Consider the following 15,266-nt stretch of genomic DNA (forward strand, 5'->3'; position numbering starts at 1 on the left):
ATGGTGTGGGATGTCCAGATTTTTTCAGATGCAGCAGGTAGTACTGGTTTTGGTCTTTACTGGCAAGGGAGGTGGTGTGCCGAACATTGGCCTGAGGAGTGGCTGGTAGGAGGTAGGAGCATAGCCTTTTTGGAGTTTTTTCCCCAGGTGGTGGCAATTTCGCTTTGGGGGGAGCTTTTGGCGCACAAGAAGGTCACCTTCTGAATTGATAATATGGCGGTGGTGCACATTGTCAATCGCCAGTCTGCATGAGATGAACAGGTTCTGAAGTTGTTGAGGGTTTTCGTGTTGGGGTGCTTGAAGCATGTTATTGCTTTTCGCGCGGTGCATGTGCCAGGTGTGGACAATGACATTGCGGATGCTTTGTCTCGTTCGCAGTGGGGGAGACTCCGTGGGCTCGCCACGGACGCGGACAGGACCCTGACTAGAATGCTGCACCAGCTGTGGTACGTAGGCAACACAGGATGTTGCAGCTGGTTCTAGGTTCCCTAGCCCACTCCGCGAAAGCAGCATATAAGGCAGCATGGGAGGATTTTTTGCGCTCTGGGGCACGGCGGCGGGCCTCCTTGGCGGCCAGGCAGGAAGATGTTATTCAGTTTATCTTGGACTTGGTGGAGAAGGGTCTTACGAAAGTTACGATAGCCGGCAAGCTACCTGGAATTGCTTTCATCGGGAAGTTATTGTGGGGCTATGCCCCCTCCGCGGGGGAACTTGGGGCACGTATTTTGGAGGGTTGGGTGCGGGAATGTGGGCGCGCATCCCGGGTGCGGAAGCCTTTGTCATGGGAGCTGTTGCAGGGGGTGATTGGGATTTTGCCTGGTTTTTGTTATGACATTGGGGAAGTGATTCTTTTCTCCACACTGATGTCCTGGATGTTTTTCGGGGTCTTTCGGGTCTCGGAGTTATTGGGGGCCAAAGCGGATCAGGGATTGTCTTGGAGGGAGGTTTCTTTTAGTGCTGACAGCGTTCACATATGGCTGAGGAAGGCTAAGACGGATCAGAGGGGCAGGGGAAAATGGGTTTCTTTGAACAAGGGGCTGACTCCACAGGTTTGTCCTTTTCAGTGGGGTCTGAGGTGGATGTCTTTTTCTGGGGCTTTGGGGGGGGTTGGTCTTTGGGCATGGGGATGGGCGGTGTGTCAAGGCGTCGCAGCTTTTAGCGGTACTGCGGAAAGCTTTGGGCAGGCTGGGGATCGACGGGAAGGATTTTGGGATGCATTCGTATCGTATTGGTGCAGCTTCAGAAGCTGGGAGCGAGGGGACATTGTGAGGTTGGCCAGGTGGTCTTCGGACTGTTATCAACGTTATGTGCGCAGCGTATGGGGGGGCTATAGCGCGTTTGTTCTTCCTTTTTTCCTGTTGTTCATTCATGTTTCTCGTTGCAGGTTCAGTGATGGGTCCCCTCGCCAGGGAGATGTCCATTTGGATTGTCGGCCATTCCTTTGTGAAACGGGCGCAATTCCAGGCCCGCTCAAGCTATTTTGGGGAAAGTTTGGGTTTCAATAAAGATCTTTTTTCTGTGGGTTGGTGTGGCAGGGGTGGTATGCTGTGGAATGAGCTATTACAGGTTCTCAACGGGATTTTGGTGGCTGGTAGGTGCCCAGATGTGTTGGTACTTCACTTAGGCGAAAACTACATGGTTAGAGAGACGGGTTTGGCACTCATGCGTTGCATGAAGAAGAATTTGGCTTTTGTTAAAGCTCGGTGGGGTGGTTGTTCTATTGTCTGGACATAGTTTGTTCCTCGCAGGGTTTGGAGAGGGGCTGTTAACCCGGGTGCGGTGGATAAGGCCAGGCGTAAGTTGAACACGGAAATGGTGAGGTTTTGTCGGCAGACGGGGAACTGCAGGATTGCGCATAGAGATATTGGGTATGACACGCCGGAATTTTTCCGGGACGACGGGGTCTATTTATCCCGGCTGGGGATGGATTTGTACCTATTGGAATTGAGAGAGGTATTGGCCAGGTTACTGGGTGTTTATAGGCGTTGAGAAGGGAGTTGGTGTTGTGTTGTGGGGTGGTAGAAAAAGAGGGAGGCGGCGTCTCCGCCTACATTCCCGCCTTTTTCTGGGGGGCGGGGTGGTTGACAGTTGGCCGGGATTGGCTGTAGTTTTTTGTTATATGTTGGTAGTTTGTGAGCAGGAGCAGGGAAAGGGTAAACAGGTAGGATAAATTTAGATTAGAGGTTGGTTAGTTACAGTAGCACAAAGGCAGGTAGGGATTAGGGTCAGGGGAGTTTAGGATTTGGAAATGCTACATTTTGTAGGAGTGGGTAAGAGTATGGTTATGGAATGTTATGTTGTATTTCGCGGGGTGGGGGATCTGATGTGGGGATCGTAGGGGTGGGGGGAGGAACAAGAGGTCAGAAAATTCTTGTATAGTGAGGTTCTTAGTTTTGGAAGGCAGTTGCCAAGGGTTGAAAAGTTGTGATATGCACCTGTTTCAATAAAGTGGCCTTTTTCACACACAGAAGGTGGTCTCGTGTCGGCTTGCTCTCCCCCCTTTTATTTCCCAATGGGGGCTTGTGGGGCAGCCGACCACGGTGAGGTCTGCCCCCCGGGCAGATCGGGAAGGGGGGGGGGGGGGGTGAGTGGCCGGCGAGCGGCCATTTTGTATATTTTGGGCTACATTGGGACTAGCCCAATTGTAGCCCAATATTTGGAATTATAGCCCAAGGGGTATAAATGTGATTTTCGCGCCTCCCCAGCCACTATTTTAGGTTTGGTGACCTGGTGGCTGGGAGCGCTTCACAGTTTAGTTTTTGTCTCCTCCCGCCCTCCCCATTTTTTGGTATTTGGGGGGCGTTTTTTATGGCCTTTCTATCTTGTCTTTTGGGTTTTTTGTTGGCGGCATTTGTTGGAACAGGTACATAGGGTTTGGTATATATTGTATGTGTCGCTTGGAACAGGTGCAGGCGGGGTGGTTGACAGTTGGCCGGGATTGGCTGTAGTTCTTTGTTATATGTTGGTAGTTTGTGAGCAGTAGCAGGGAAAGGGTAACCAGGTAGGATAAGTTTAGATTAGAGGTTGGTTAGTTACAGTAGCACAAAGGCAGGTAGGGATTAGGGTCAGGGGAGTTTAGGATTTGGAAATGCTACATTTTGTAGGAGTGGGTAAGAGTATGGTTATGGAATGTTATGTTGTATTTCGTGGGGTGGGGGGATCTTATGTGGGGATCGTAGGGGTGGGGGGAGGAACAAGGGGTCAGAAAATTCTTGTATAGTGAGGTTCTTAGTTTTGGAAGGCAGTTGCCAAGGGTTGAAAGCTGTGATATGCACCTATTTCAATAAAGCGGCCTTTTTCACACACAGAAGGTGGTCTCGTGTCGGCTTGCCCCCCCCCCCTTTTATTTCCCAAACAGAAGATGTGAGGGAGGCACAGTGTCAGTCGATCTTCCTCCAGATCTCTGGTTGCGACTAGGGGTGGGCAGAATTGGCAGAGTTTCATTTCACCAAATAATGAGGAATTACATTCAACCCTGTGGAATTCCACGGCACTGGGGGGTATCCCATTGTAGGCTTCAGAATATAGGACATGGCAGGTAGTTGTAAAGCCTATGAGTGAGTGGCGGTGAGTTGAATGTGGGTACTACAGCCGTTTCTTAGCACAGTACTACGCGTGCAACAGTGGTGTGCTTTAAGTAGTAACACACCCACAAACGCACACACATCATTCCACACAAATGGATAGGAAAGCACACTATGGTTGTATGACCTGCAACAATCGAGGACTAGGTCACATAACAAAAAGGCATGAGGTAAATGCCTACCTATTTCCCCAGCCAATCTTTTCCATGGACCGGGCTACACTGCCCCTTCTAATATGCTCACACTCAGCCAAGACATGGGTCCACCTCCCCAACTGTGCAGGCAGCCCTACATGTTGCTGCTCTATCCATTTTGCCACGGCTTTGTTCTACCGCGTGGTGTATTGCAGCCTGTCCTCTCTCACCTTGGCAGCACCCGGCCCAGCCTCAGTCACCATGCCCAGCTTGAAGTCGCTCTTGGTGGCTGATGAGTCCTTGTTCTGCTCGGGCGTCGGTTTGTGCCTGCTTCCACCGTTCGCTTTTCTCTCGCTCTGTCTGGTGCAACGCACCAACCGAGCTCCCTCATGCACCTGCAATAACACTCTCTCCTCACACCATTGGCCGACCTGCAGTCAGCAGCAAAGCGCCCACCTTCCCACCAATCAGAGCACGTTGTTGGAGATGACGGGGCCTCGTCTCGATTTGCTATTGGTAAATGACAAATAGCTGGCGCCCATTCTGGACCCCAGCTGCTTGGTCATCTCTAATGGGAAGCTCAGGCAGTGCTGCTTTAATTTTATTACAGGACCAGAGGCATCGGATTATGCTTTCTCTTGCTTTTACTATAATCACAGCAGCAAATGAAAAACGTTCAATAGTAACAAAAACTACATTGCCCATGATGCTCTTGCATCAGTCACGCCCTCTCAGCCCCCATAAGAGCCATCAACACAGTCCCATCATCCTCTTTCTTTGCTGCTCACAGCAGAGTTAAGTACTACCTCGTTATATATATTGATTGATTTTATGGTATTTATTGAGTTTATTGTGTTCGATATTGCGCTGTGCGCGAAGTTATATATGGCATTTCATTAGTAGATTATGTATTTGTGCTTGCTATATTTATTACGCATTGTTGGCGTTCTTTGTTGTTGCTTTGTATGCAAATTGGTGTACGCGCGTGTTGTGTGCTGAGACGGGCCTCTGTCCCGGTTGCTAGCGCTACTGCATTTAGCCTTTGAAGTTCACGCTGTCCAGCGCGGGAGTACCTGTCCGCTTTGCGGTTCCTCAGGCCGTTATTTCGGTCGCGCGTTCTTCGCGCAAGTGTTCTGGGCTTCCCTCATTGCCCGACAACACCGCAGGAGCCGAGTGGTTCATGGCCGACGTGCGCAGCTCAATTGGGCCCCTTTTGGGCTATTTTTGGGCTTCATTTGGGCTTGCATTGGGCTGCGCACGCCGGGATCGTCCCGTTTTTTCAAAAGTTTTACCGCTTTCACATGGAGAGTTTGCCTGTGCTGGATGCCTGATCGGCTGTAATAGACATCGCATTGTGGGAGTGACCACACGCTTCTTATAAGTTCAGTTTGGCTCCTACGCCTAGTGGCTGCAGCAACTTGATTACAGCTTTGCTGAGGGGGCTTGGTACTCCATTGAGATTATTCTGTGTGTGCAAGTGGGCTGCCCCCGTCTTTACTCCTCCATTACTTGATTATCTCTATAAATATTTATCCTCACCACTCATTAGTTGACTATTATGGAAGAGTGGGTGACATACGAAGACAATGAGGAGGAAGTTTATAATGAGGGACAGCAAGAGACTGTCCTGGAGGACAACATTGCGGAGGCTCTGGACGCCTCTGTCCAATCCTCAGTGAACAAGACTATAGAGAATAAGGTACCGAGCACCGTGCATCAGGCATTGGCGGCTGCTTTGAAACCAATAACCAAGCCGCTTGAAAGTTTTGCAAAACGCCATGGGTTAGGGAAAAACAAACCCAAGCCTGATACTCCTCCTGATAAGAGCGCAGCGAAAGATAAGCAGTGGCCACATGCTAATGCATTCAGTTCGCTACACCGGATTGAGGCAGGAAACCATGGGTATTTCGCAAGGGGCAATGCAAAGAAAGAGTTTATGCGGATCTGGACACCACTACAACTAACACTGACACGACCGATGAAGAGGCTCCTCCCAGAAAGAAGGCTAAGAAAGTTACTTCTTTGAACCCCCATACTCCCGCTAATACCCCTTTCGCCTTCAACCCGAGTGACATTCTGCACCCCCGATCTTCCGACTGGGCCCCAGCTCTGGAAGTTACTGAATATTTGCACAAGAACATTCATAAAGGGTTCGATAAAGAGGTCCGAAAAATCGACTCCGGTCAGTGTCCCCAACCCGATCTGCCGGACAAAGTGGCAGAGACTCTCAAAATCGATGTCAGCCTGCTCACTTTTCTGAAAAAGTTTGCTAAAGATCCTAAGAGGGGGATCGACCGCGCTTGGCGCAGGTGTCAAGACAAACTCCTCAACGTCGTCGGGCCTTTGGCAAAGATCTTAGAGATGGACCTGGTGGCCAAAGAAGTAGCAACACCGGTGGATCCGGATATCTTGGCAGGGTGGACCCAAAGGGCGATCTGCCTTCTTGGCAACGCTAACTGCGCCATTTCCACTGAGAGGCGCAAATCCTTGCTTATGCGCATGGATTCGAATCTTACTGACCTGGCCGCCGCAGAGCCGGGACCCCTCGTGGATGGCAATCTCTTCGGCGACTGCTTTGTAAAAGATGTGTCAAAGTACGTGGAGATATTCACATCGCTTGACAAAGCACAGTCTGGCATTAAACGTGTCTTCCAGCAAGGCCTTTTTAACAGGCAGGGGACGCTCGTCAGGCCGTTTCTCCAACCAAGGTCCCTCGAGAGGCGACTATGGTCGTGGCAGAGGAGAGTGGGACTCAACAAGAGGGGGCACCTTCTACCCCACTCGTCGCCGATTCAGCAGATGCCGTTTCCACGTAGGTGGGAATAGAGCTGGCTTCCAGACGCAAAATTCTACAGGTAAGCATAACAGATGTTTCTCCGTTACCTTTGGGGGGTCGGACACAATTCTTTGCTCAAAATTGGCGAAACTTGACACAAGACGTATGGGTAATTCAAACAGTTCAGGGCTTCCATCTGGAGTTCTATGGCACACCCCTTCAGGACACACCCCAGGCAACTCCATTTTTCCCAACAAGAATGTATTTTTATAAACAACGAAATAGCCGAATTGCTGCAAAAGCACGCGATAGCGCCATGCAACAGCAGGCCTCACGGTTTTTGCAGCAATGTCTTCTTAGAACAGAAGAAGGGCGGTGGCCACAGACTTGTACTAAATTTGAGGAACTTCAATCAATTTCTCATTTACAAACGTTTCAAGATGGAGGGGATCCATCTTTTGGCGGACTTACTGAAAAAGGGAGACTGGATGGTCAGGCTAGACCTCAAGGATGCCTACCTCTCCATCCCCATTTTTCCCACACACCGGCGCTTCCTCCAGTTTCAATGGAGAGGTCAATGGTTCGAGTATTTGGCCCTTCCTTTCGGGCTTTCCTCGGCTCCTTGGTGCTTCACCAAGGTGATGAAACCGGTTGTGGCTCACCTGCAGGAGCAAGGTGTTCGCATGATTATCTATCTGGACGACACCCTAATCATGCACAGCACCTCCAAATGACAATGTCTCTCTTGCAGAGTCTGGGATATGTAATCAACCACCCCAAGTCGGCTCTTTGCCCGACGCAAACAATAGATTTCCTGGGTTTCGTGATAGACTCCCAGGCAGCCCAATTGAGTCTCCCCAAAACGAAATTAAAGGACCTCAAAAAGGAGATTACGGTAATCCTCAACAAGCAGTTGGTCTCTCTCAGAACCATTGCCAGAGTAGTGGGCTTATTAGCATCCTCCATTCAAGCGATCTTCCCGGGACCTCTACATTACAGGGCCCTGCAGAGGCTCAAAATCCAACATCTCCAGAGAGGTCTGTCGTACACGGATCTAGTCCCGTTGTCACAGGAAGTGGGAGAGGAGATGCAGTGGTGGCTGGGCCATGTGGAAGCGTGGAACAGCAGAGCAATTTTCGGCTCTCAGCCCGAGGTTACCATCGAATCCGACGCCAGCCGTTGGGGCTGGGGAGCGCGTTGCGGAGACATTTCCACAGGCGGAAGGTGATCCCCCCAAGAACTATCTCTACATATCAATTGTCTGGAACTCTTAGCGGGTTCCTTTGCGATTCGGACACTATCTCCCAAGTAGACCTCATGTTGTATCCTTCTCAGGATGGACAACATTTCAGTGGTGAGGTACATCAACAAATTGGGAGGCACAAGATTGTCTCTACTAGTAGAGATTGCCAAGGATTTTTGGCACTATTGCCTGAATCGTCAGATCACGGTAATAGTGGAGTACATCCCGGGCCAGTCCAACCTGATAGCGGACTGGAATTCTAGACACCTCAGAGATTACAGCGATTAGCAATTACTGCCGAGCATATTCCAGTGGTTGCATGAACTTTGGGTCCTTGCCAGACATACCTGTTTGCGTCCAGGCTGAATTGTCAACTTCCCAGTTTCTTAAGCTGGAGACCGGACCCATCAGCAAAGGTGACGGACGCCTTCCTACAGGATTGGTCAGGGGCGCTGAATTATGCGTTTCCGCCTTTCCTTCTGATTCCCAGAGTGACATCACACATTTTCAAGCAGCAAGCAGAAGTGATTCTAATGACGCCCCTGTGGAGATCGCAGCCCTGGTTCCCAGTGTTGCTGGAGATGAGCTGCGATCTCCCCAGGATGCTTCCTTGGTCGGAGCCTCTACTCCTGGGCCCTCATAAGGAACAACATCCGTTGATCCTTTCGGGGTGACTGTCGCAGATGGCATGGCGGCTTTCCGGCAACAGTGGGAAATGCTGGGATTTTCGGACACAGCTACGGCTTCATCAAACAGGCTTGGGCCCCTTCCACTCGGAAACGATACTCTTCAACCTGGAAAGGCTGGGTGGGTTGGTGCTTGGAACGGCACGTGGATCCCGTGGGGGCAGGCTTACTCCATATAGTGAATTTCCTTTCGAATAAGGCAGCTGAAGGCTTAGCTTATCGTTCAGTGAACAACTTTAGATCGGCCATTTTTGCAGGTCATTGTCAGGTAGTTGGAAAACCAGTTGGTATGCACCCAATGATATGTAAACTCCTTAAGGGCATACGAGTGGCTAATCCCCCGAAACCTAAGTATTCGGGGTTATGGGATGTTTCCTTGGTCATTTCCCTTTTTAATAGTTGGCCAGCAAACAATCTTCTATCTAGAAAGCAATTATTTGCCAAATTGGCTATGCTTTTATGTTTGTCATCTTGTCGGCGTTCATCGGACGTGCAGGCGCTGGACATTACAGGTAGAGTATGTACTCCAGAAGGAGTTTTCTTTACTATCACAGGACGTACAAAGACTCTGTTGAGACATATTGATTATAATGTGTTTCCTAGCAATGACAAGTTATGTGTTGTGCAATGTTTAAAAACCTATGAGGAATGTACTTGTTCTCTGAGACCAGAGGGTTCTACCCAACTTTAATTGCGTTGCACAAACCCTTTAAGCCTGTATCAGCTGCTACGATAGCCAGATGGCTTCGCTATGTTATGCAAGAAGCAGGTATTGATACTCAAATGTTTGGTGCACATTCTGTGCGAGGTGCCATGGCTTCTAAATCTTATCTGTTGGGTTCTAACATCCAGGACATTATGCGTTGTGCTGATTGGTCATCTGAATCAACTTTTCAGCAGTTTTATTATAAGCCGGTGGGAGATATAACATCTGTTGTTGTTGATAAGCATTAAACTAGCATAATCCGAATCCTCCGGTCCGGTAATAGTATAAAAAATGTGCTAGCATTTGCGCCAAGAATTTTCAATTCTATTAAGGACACGAAGGTGAGGATTATCCCACCCGGCTATGTTGCAATATCAGTGTACATGCTTACCCACCCGTATATGATGTCATGTTAAAAATTTTCACTGTAAACAGAAATTACGGGTTGATCATGTTTCTTCTAGGAGCAGGCAAGAAATCTGAATAGAAGATTCTTCACGTTGAAGTCTCTATATGGACGATTGGTTTCCTGTTAAGCTTCCATGTTGGAGGACGTTATTGGATCATTTATGTGGAATTATAGTTTGACTTGTACAGTTCGAGCAAAGAAAGAGGATGATGGGACTGTGTTGATGGCTCTTATGGCGGCTGAGAGGGCGTGACTGATGCAAGAGCATCATGGGCAATGTAGTTTTTGTTACTATTGAATGTTTTTCATTGGCTGCTGTGATTACAGTAAAAGAAAGAGAACGCATAATCCTTGCCTCCGTGTCCTTAATAGAATTGAAAATTCTTGGCGCAAATGCTAGCAAATGTTTTATTCTACAGCGGAATTAATTAGTAATTCCGTGTTACATGAGGAACACAGAATTACTAAATTATTCCAATTACGCCGGCTGAATTAGACATTCCCCCTCCCCTATTTGCGTCACCATATTTTCAGTTGGTACTGGTGCACCCTGGAATTCCCGGCCAACAGCAACGCCTCAGCAGAAGTCTAAAAGGAGGCCTTGTTGCAGATATCTGGCACTCTTCCAGCTCCCTCTGGCATGCCTTTAGGCCCCAAGGACCCACAGGGGCCCTCCACCGGGTTACCTTCAGCGGATCCATCCTCTGTACCATCTGACTCCCTTGTTTTCCTTACAGGCTCCACATTGGCACCATTGTAGACTTCCACCTCAGCTTTACAACGTGCATTGGACCCTTACTCATCAACACAATACCGACACTGCCAGAATATGATCCGATGTTGATCCCGGCTAATGTCACATTAGGAAATTACTCAAGCAGCAACCAGTAACAATACTGCCTGATTCTAATCCTATACCCCTACTAGAGCACACACACCATCAGAGACTACATAATATTTTTGGTTCTGATTTTGATCAAAGCTTCCCACCACCCATACATGATGCTAGTGGGGATGATGTACCCGTTCATTACAATGACGATGATAATATTTACATGGATTTACAAGAGGCCAGTGTGCTTGATTCTTTCCCTGATACAGGACTGAACTCACCATTTGGACTTCCAACAGAGAAGGGTGTATCATTTGCAGTAGTAATTCAATGACAAATGAGGTCTTGGAACTTCTACTGAGGTTCTGCCAAATGTCTTTACAGAAATCTTACTGCTTGGGCTAGCCACAACTAAGCCCTTGCTCCTTTTCAATGAAGCCCTTACTGATACCTTAATGGGCACATGCTCAAAGGCCCGTTCTTGTCTGCCGAGGAATCCGCTGCCTGGCGACCCTGATGTATTCACTAAGGTGGTCTCTGGATCCCCCTACCCTGAGCTCACACGATAATCCTACGGTTGCCCTTAGTAGGAACCGTGCCGAGCATCCCCTTCGCATCTTCAGCCTGAATGCCAGGTCCCTGGTGCTGCATTATCAGGCCGTGTTTGACCTGATACAGGAAGAGGCCCCGGACATCGTAGCCATCACCGAGACGTGGTTGAAGGATGACGATGTGGCCATTATCAACCTGGCATTTCCCTCTGACTTTTCGGTTTTCACCCTTAACCGATCTACTAGGGGAGGGGGTATTGCGTTGGCCATGCGACCTGGCCTCGCTGGTAGCTGGTCTGGTCTGACCATTGCGGGATGTGAAAGTGCGGTGTTTAAGATCTCGGTCACCCCACATTTCACACTCTCAGGGTTGGTGGTTTATCGCCCCCCGGGGAGTGATGTGGCGTTTAGAGCGGCCTTCCCCGACGTGGTTAGCTCCTTGGTGGTAGGCTGCTCTAATTTCTCGATTTTGGGAGACCTCAACCTACATTTTGAGAACCTTACCTCCCCCTCGGTTAGCGGTATTCTTGCTGACCTGGAGGCCCTCCAACTGGTGCAAATGGTTCGACAGCCTACCCATACAGGCGGCCATACCTTAGATCCTTTTTTCTCCAATCTGACAGACGTGGCTGTCTCCGCCGTCACACCTCTTGGCTGGACGGACCACTCTTTGGTTACCATCTGTACCCCTTTGCCGGGAATGATTACGGTTCCCCCGGCAAAGCTGGTTACAAGGCGGCAATGGAGTAAATTACGGCTGGAGGACCTACATCGTGTCCTCGCCGAGGAGCCTTTAGAACTTTCAAGGCTGGTTGACTCGGGTTACGAGAAGTTCTGCTCCTGGGTCTCCAAGGCGCTTGACGCCCTTATTCCTATTACCGCTTGTAAAGTCAGCTCCAGGGACTCCAGCCCGTGGTACGATGGCGCCCTACGTACTCTCAAGGGTAGTTGTAGGCGAGCAGAGAGGGCTTGGCGGAAGGCGTACGATAGCGGGAAGAAAGCTATTTATCTCGCCTCCGTCAAAGTATACCATCGGGCTGTTTGCCAAGCTCGGGCAGCTTATTACGCTACTGAATTTGGCAACAGCTCCAACCCCTCTAAAACCATCTTTAAAGTGATGAAGGATCTTCTGGCAAAGCGTGCCTGTATCTTGACGACTGGTTCCACCACTCACTGTGAGGCTCTCGCTCGTTTTTTTTTGGAAAAGGTCCAAAATATCTATCTTACGTTTCCTTGTACAGGGCCTCCGGTTGAGCCCCCGATTAACATCCATGGGGTTTCCACCTTGCACGTGCTGCCCCCGCTGACATCAGAGGGGTTTGACCTCCTGGCTCTGCAGGTCAAATCAGGGTCCCCCGCTGATCCGCTTACAGCGACTCTTTTTAGAGAGCCGGCGTTTGAGGGACGGGCCGTGGTTCATTCCTTGATTAACATCTCGTTGGAATCAAGCACGGTACCCGCCAGCTGGAAGCGGGCAGTGGTTTCTCCCATATTGAAGAAGCCGTCCCTGGATCCAGATAAGCCTGAAAACTACCGGCCCATTTCCTTACTTCCGTGGCCGACCAAAGTGTTGGAGGCCCATGTCAACAAAGTTCTTTCTGCTCACCTTATCCATGCTAACATCTTGGATCCCACCCAGAATGGGTTCCGTGCTGGACACAGCACGGAGACCGCCCTCCTCTCCATGGCTGAACATCTTCGCACGGTGATGGATGCGGGACAGACAGCAGCGCTCGTCTTATTGGACTTGAGCGCCGCGTTTGATACTGTTTCGCATTCCATCCTGTTGCATCGCCTGGAGGAGATTGGGCTGGGTGGACCTGCCCTCCAGTGGTTCCGGTCTTTTCTAGACGATCGTTTCTTTAGCGTCGCCGTCCCACCGTTCCAGTCCCAATTCCATCCTTTGAAACAGGGGGTGCCGCAAGGATCCTCGCTGAGTCCCACGTTGTTTAATCTCTACGTGAGACCGCTGGCTGAGGTCGTCAAGCAATGGGGCATGTCTATGGTCTCATATGCTGACGACACTCAGCTAGCGGTTACGATCAGCGGGGATGCGGACCGGGATGCCCCCAGGTTTCAGAGCGGACTTAGGGCGGTGGCGAGCTGGATGAAGAACAACTGTCTCCAGCTCAACGCCAAGAAAACAGAGATCATGATCGTAGGCAAGAGATCGGAGCTATGGGGGGACAGGTGGTGGCCTATGGAGCTGGGGCCGGCCCCCCTTCCGGTCACGGAATTAAAGAACTTAGGAGTATGGATGGATCCCTCCCTCAGCTACGTTGGCCACACGAAGAAAATCGCGGCCTGTTGCTTTGGTGTGTTACGGTCGCTTCGCCCTGTTTTGAAGTTCTTTGACCATCGCACCAGGCAGCTGATAGTCCAGGCTACAGTGTTATCTCGCCTGGACTATGCCAGCTCTCTTCTGGTAGGGTCCAATGTGGCTGAGGTTACCCGCCTCCAACGTGTTCAGAACGCTGCGGCGAGAGCTATTGTTGGCCTACCCCGTACTTGTTCTGCCTCCAGCACATTGAGATCACTGCACTGGCTGCCTATCAGGGCCAGAATTCAGTTTAAAGTGCTGTGTATGGCGTTCAAGATCCTGAGGGGGGTAGGTCCCCCTATTCTTACGGACCTTTTGTCCTGGTATGTGCCTACTCGGCCCCTGAGATCCATGGGTCAGGCACTTACTGTGATTCCCCGATACAGGCTGTGTCGGGTCGGGGCCGTTCTTTCCGGGTCAGAGCAGCCGAGCTCTGGAACTCCCTTCCTGTAGAGTTGCGTCTGCTAGATGACCTTTTAGTCTTTCGTAAAGCCTTGAAAACTTTTCTGTTTTAATACATTTATTTTCCTCCTTCTGTTGTGTTTCCTGTGGTGTTGCATTTTTTACCTGCCATGCGCCTGGACGCCCCTTAGCTGGGGCAGCAGTGCGCATTACAAATGTATGTAACATAACATAAACATCATACTCCAGAGAATGTGGTTGTTCAGGCTTCAACCAGCAAGGTGAACGCCCATTCACCTCCTACAGCTCCCCCAGATAAGCAGTCAAAGAATATTCAGGTGTTTGGAAAATTAATGTTCTCTTTGGCTAGCCAAGCACTTAGGTAGGTCAATCTAGATTTTTTATTGGGCCGATATACGCATGACCTCTGGGACATGGCCAGTCAGATCTTGCCGGCGGTCCCGGAAGACATTAGGGCTTCACTGGCTCAAATGATTTAGAATGCTTAAGATACAGGCAAATACATGATTCATGCTGGTCTTGATACTACTGATTGTATGGGAAGGGTGGTTGGTACCAGTATGGTGCTCTGCCTCCATTTGTGGATGTGCTCCACAGGATTCTCTAGAAACATACAGGCCTCTCCCATGCATATGCTTTTTGAAGGCTCTTGCCTGTTTAGAGAAAATGCTGATTTTGCCTTGGAAATGTTGGGCCACAGCACACTCTCTAGGTCTTTTGACCCCTGCCAAACAGTTTCCTCACCAATTTAGGGAATTGCAAGTCTGCTCTACGGGACTGCCTCTACTGCAATCACCCCAATCCTTTCAAAGCCAGGGACAAGGATCTGTCAGGCAGCAACCAGGTCATCAAGGACAACAGCCTCCTCAGCTCCTTTCCCCTGGGCACCAGCCACCAAGCCTATTTAGCTTGCATTAATGGCACACGACCATACTGTGGGAGGCAAGATCAAGTACACTTTCTTCTGGATGGGTCCTTCAAGTTTGTCAGCATGGCTAAGCCCAACCCTTTCTTTCTGCTGCACCAAGTGTTCCCCACATCAGAGCGAATCGCAGAGAAACACCTGTCCATGTTGTTGCAAGAAGTGCGAGTTCTACTCTCCAAAGGAGCCATGGAGAGGGTTCCAGCCTTGGAATTAGGGATGGTTTGCTACTCTTGTTATTTCCTCACGCCAAAAAAAGATGGGTGCCTTCAGCCCATATCTGAAAGCCTTCCTGTGGAAGGACAAATTCAAAATGATCACTCGGGCTCGGATTCTGTCTGCCCTGGATCCTAAGCCACTGGATGTTGTCCTTGGGCCTGCAGGACACATATTCATATACCTGTCCTGCAGTTCCACAGACATTACCTGTGGTTTAAGGTAGGCCAGGAGCATTTTCAGTTTGCCATGCTGCCCTTCACCTCAACAGTGACCCTCTGGTGTTCACAAAAGTGATGGTGGCGACTGCCACTTATCGTCGGATGTGGGGGGGACGAGTTTTCCCCTACCCCTACTGGCTGTTGAAGGTGGGTTCACCACAGTCAGTTGTAGACCACCTTCTGACAACTGCAAACTTCCTGACATCATAGGGGTACACGATCAATGAGCTGAAGTTCCACCTA

Source organism: Triturus cristatus, chromosome 1_1 (assembly GCF_964204655.1).
Source record: "Triturus cristatus chromosome 1_1, aTriCri1.1, whole genome shotgun sequence".
NCBI classification, from domain to species: domain Eukaryota; kingdom Metazoa; phylum Chordata; class Amphibia; order Caudata; family Salamandridae; genus Triturus; species Triturus cristatus.